Source organism: Hipposideros armiger, unplaced genomic scaffold (assembly GCF_001890085.2).
Source record: "Hipposideros armiger isolate ML-2016 unplaced genomic scaffold, ASM189008v1 scaffold_443, whole genome shotgun sequence".
In the NCBI taxonomy this organism is placed as follows: Eukaryota; Metazoa; Chordata; class Mammalia; order Chiroptera; family Hipposideridae; genus Hipposideros; species Hipposideros armiger.
This window is the reverse complement of record NW_017731793.1, coordinates 822,134-826,981: the sequence shown is the minus strand read 5'-3', so window position 1 is coordinate 826,981 and position 4,848 is coordinate 822,134.

The following is a 4,848-nucleotide window of genomic DNA, read 5'->3' as shown; positions in this document are numbered from 1 at the left end:
AGCTCCAGGTTGAGCTGTTGTTCAGCATCTTAGCTGCAGAGGGCAGTGTCACTGGCCCTCATATGTGGGATCCGAACCGGGGCCCTCTGGCGTCCCAAGACAGCCCTCAACCATCGCGCCACTCAGCCGGCCCATGAGTCGTGGTCTTTGAAGTCTTCGTCCCCCCGGGAGCACACTGAAGTGCATTAGTTACTAATTTATTAATTTCTTTAAGATAATTGATAAATCTTTGCTAATAATGTAGAATGTCTCCTTTTTGTAAGATTGGTTTATATGTCCCTTCATATAGAGTGAACAATGACTAATAAGGAAAAAGCTTGTGTTTACCAAAAGGAGTATATCTCAGGTTGAGTAGCACTATAAGGGGAACTTTTGGCCAAGGGAGATTAAAAGCTTCTGAAAATCTACCTAGTTGACTTTTAATTGTACATTCCACAAATCCAGAAGACTGGGGTGATAAGCACAATGAAAATGCTATAAAATAAGCCAAATATTACAAATAGATTATATTATTGGCCCAGTGAAAAGAGTTTCTCAGTTTATGTAACTCACAGGGAATTCTCCAATTGGGGATTATTATTATTATTATTATTATATAAATAATTTATCTACCATTAAGGCTGTTGCTCTCCTGCAAGAGAATGTCTCAACCCAGTGAGACATCATACAAATCATGACTAATATATATTTGACTAATGTATCCTTGAGATGGTGACATTTGGATAAAATCCAATTACCATATCTCAAATGGACCTAAAGGAAAATCAGAAATGTCCTTGGGACCCATGGAGTGATTTTCCAAGGTTATATTTTACACAGATAGAACATCTGTTATACACTTTATGAGCTACAATAGGTTTTTAATATTATTCTTCACTCTATGAAACTATTTTTCCAAGACACCAATGCGTTGTTAGCTCATGTTGATGCTAAGCTATATTTGTTTGGGTCAAAGTTTCCCCCTTTTGTTGCCATATTTTCTTTTCTTCTTTTTCAGCTGTCCATTAGAACTCTAAAAGAGTCTTTAATTGATTTAATAGGGAGAAGAAATATTCTCAAGTCTGGATAATTTGGCTGTTTATTGTTGCCGGCCTAACTGTAGTATCAGTTAAATTTTTTTTCTTCTTCTATGATGACAACCTTAGAATGTCCTGGAATTTTCATAATTGCCAATTGTTTTGGTTGCTGTATGACATCTAATTTAAATTCTGCAGCCTGTTTTTCATTCTTATGGGCTGCCCTGAGGAAGTTAAGAAGCCTCACTGCTTCCACAAGTTGTGAGCTACACCAAAGGTATAGCAACTGTCTGTGTAAATACTGGCTATTTGATCTTTGGCTCATTTACAAACTCCTGTTAGATTAGTTAATTTAGCTTGTTGGGCAGATCTTATTCAGGTAAACTAGAGACTTAAATGTATGTTTATCATGGAAGTTACTGTATATCCAGCTTGGTAATATCTCTGTTTATCTTTCAGATAAGAGTCAGCATTATCAATAAGGATTTCCTGTATAACATTCCTAGGAACAAAAAGATGGTTAGTAGGCAAAACACAGTTGTGGATGTCTTCATCTTGTAAAGAGGGTAATAAAATTGCTGGGTTAGACTGTTACAATGACTTATAGAATATTTGGTGCAGAAAGCAAGAGTACTTTATAAGAAGCCAGTCAACTGACAGAAGTGTTGAGCATGGTGAGAATTTAGTAAGGATTCAACAGAATGAGTAACATAAATAAAGGCGTAACTATAACTGTCTCTTCTGTTTGCATAACATGACTGTAGCAGAGATGGCTGTTATGTAGAGAGAGTCCTTTAACTACTGAGTTTGTCTAGAGCAGCAGTTCTCAACCTTCCTAATGCCGCCACCCCTTAATACAGTTCCTCATGTTGTGGTGACCCCCAACCATAAAATGATTTTCGTTGCTCCTCTATAACTGTAATTTTGCTACTGTTATGAATCGTCATGTAAATATCTTTTTGTTTTCCGATGGTCTTAGGCGACCCCTGTGAAAGAGTCGTTCGACCCCCAAAGGGGTCGCGACCCACAGGTTGAGAACCGCTGGTAGAGCTTCTTTAGCTTGTTTCCCTTTAGGGTTCCATTGAGTTGGATCAGATTGACCTGATCTTAAGACACATAGAGGCTGAGCTTAAATGAAAAATTTGGAACCTAATTGAGGCAGTATCCAATCAAACCTAGGAATCCTCTTAGCTGTGTGTTTTTTGTTTTTGGAAGAGGAAAGGATATTATTCTTCCAAGTCTTTCAGAGTTAATTAGTAGTCTATCTTTAGATATTAGATAACCAAGGTATTTTACTTGGTGTAAACAGAATCAAAGCTTGCCCTTTGAGTCCCTATGTCTTTTATGACTGGCTACTATAATAGGTAAGTTGTGTCCTCTTAGGGATCTAATATATTCTAGAGCATAAGAGTAAATCATCCACATATTGGATTAGAGTAGAATTTTTGGGAATTTAACTTACCGTATTTGCCGGCGTATAAGACGATTTTTTGGCCCTGAATGCCTCCAAGTGGGGGGTCGTCTTATACGCCAGGTACACTTCAGATAGACTGCCCATAGTGCTTGCCCCGTGCCATAGTGGCCTCCCGATGCCCNCATTTTACAGCGCATAGAGAAAGTATTTGGGGAACAAGGTAACAATGAGGTACTTTGTAGTTTCCTGCTCTGGTGTGGTGGGTTGTGCCCTCTGGGGGGTCCAGAAGAAGAGATTACTCTGATATTGTAAGGGTATGTTATCTTAGATGCAAAAAGACTACAGACAGGCTTAAGGTAAAGATTGACCTTTGTCAAGGAAGCTACAGGCCAAGGATGTGACTTCCCGCCAAGGCCTCCTTTGTTAGGAATTTTTATGTTCAGGCCATCCTCTGTGGTTATTTTCAGTCTCCTGAGTTTGTCAGGTTTAACATGTGGCCCCTTTCCTGTCTACATTTCCCCCTTTTGGTCATAAATCAATCCGAAGGATGCATTGATGACCAACCTTTTGGTTGAATACTGTGGTCCCACGGCACTAGGAGGGCTCATTCCTAGGAAGTCTTAGTGTTAGCATTTATCTTGCTGAATGTTGGACCACTGGGAGTGGGGCAAGACTATAACCTCAGATGGCAGTCAAGGCCGAATTATTTATTTATTTGTTTAAAAGAAAAGGTGAGCAAATGGGGGGCAGTCAGATCCTATATGTTTTTATTAAATATATTTTGGATCATTTCTAATCTTTGAGCTATCATGATATGAGATTTTTCCTCTGTCTGTCTTATGTTCCTTTTTGTATCTTATAACATGTACAAACTAGGACCAAGAGCAATAGTATTAAACCAGTAACACCAATTAGGAGCAGACAAGTATGAGTCTGAGAATAAACATCCTAGTCATCTAAAGAACACTACATGCATTATCATAATTTTTCTTAAGCTAATAATGGGTTTTTTTTTCCTCGTCTACTGTTATTTGTACCTTATGATAAGTTTGGCCAGATGAATTAAGACTTTCTATTATTTTATGACCTAGAAGTTCTAATTTTTCTTTTGGCCAATTAGCTTCCATAGAAATGACTTCATGGGGAGGATTAAGTTCCATATCCCAATACATTGGATTTTCAGTATCAATATTATCATGGTTTTTATTAACCTCAGATAAGGTTAATTTGCCTATGATTTCAGTATTACACCATATAAACCTGGTGTCATTACAATAGAAATCAGCATGACAGAAGAATTTTCTAACCCTTCTCAATAAAAATTCCTGTTTCCACATACCATGCATTGTTTGTTGAGGTGGATATGATAGGCCAGGATTGGGTGAATTCAGAATTCCATATAGATTGGGGACATAACCATTTACCTTCTCAATTTAATCTACTTTATACTGGAAGCCTATCTACTTTATACTGGAAGCACTCAAGTGTCATTCATTAATCTGATTTCTGTAAGGTGTATAACTGGGAACTGTAACTTTAAGGCTCAATAGGGGCCAAGGCTGTAAGAACCTAATGGTATCAATTACAATTACAACCTAAAAATTTCTAGAAGTCAGGACAGTAAGAGTTTCATAAATAAATTTTCTGTGTCTTAGTAGCCATTATAGAGGGTTATTTTAAAATATATATCCACTTCAGCTTCTATCTAAATTAATATAGCCAGTAGTCTCCGTTGAGTTAGAGGGTAAGCACAATTGCGCTCCAATATTTACACATAAAATCCCTTTCTCAATATTTCCCTTCCACCAACCTTCTACAACTTTATTCATCCCTCTCAGCTTGTCTCTCTTTCCTCATTCAGAAATAACCAACCTACTAGGACAAACTATTTTCCTTTAACCTCTCTCAAAAATATACATACATCCCACATACATCCCTTTTTTCCCTCTACAACAACACTCTTTCCAAATCTCAAAACCATAAAAAATATCATCGATAATGAAGACATTATCTTATATGCCTTTAGCAATTATCAACAGTTGGGCTTCTTAAGTACAGGGTTCTAGGAAAACCTAAAGAACAAATATTGTTAATATTACTAGCAAACAGGTAAAGACAATAAAAAATTGTTATTTTAAGTTCAATATCAATTATGTAGGTATACAGGCCTTTTTGATGTCTTGTGATAGTTCTCTAACCCTGATGTCAGCGGCTTCTCATCCTTGAGGAGTCTTTGATATCCACTGATAGGTCCCTTCTGACAAAGTTGGAGAGTCTCTTTTTTTTTTTTTTTAAGATTTTTATTGGGGAATTGGGGGGGATGGGAACAGCGGTTGGGAATTGGGGGAAAGGGAACAGACAAGTTGCTGTTGTTTTGTTCTTCAGTCTAGTTGTGGAGGACGTTGCTTCACTGGCCCA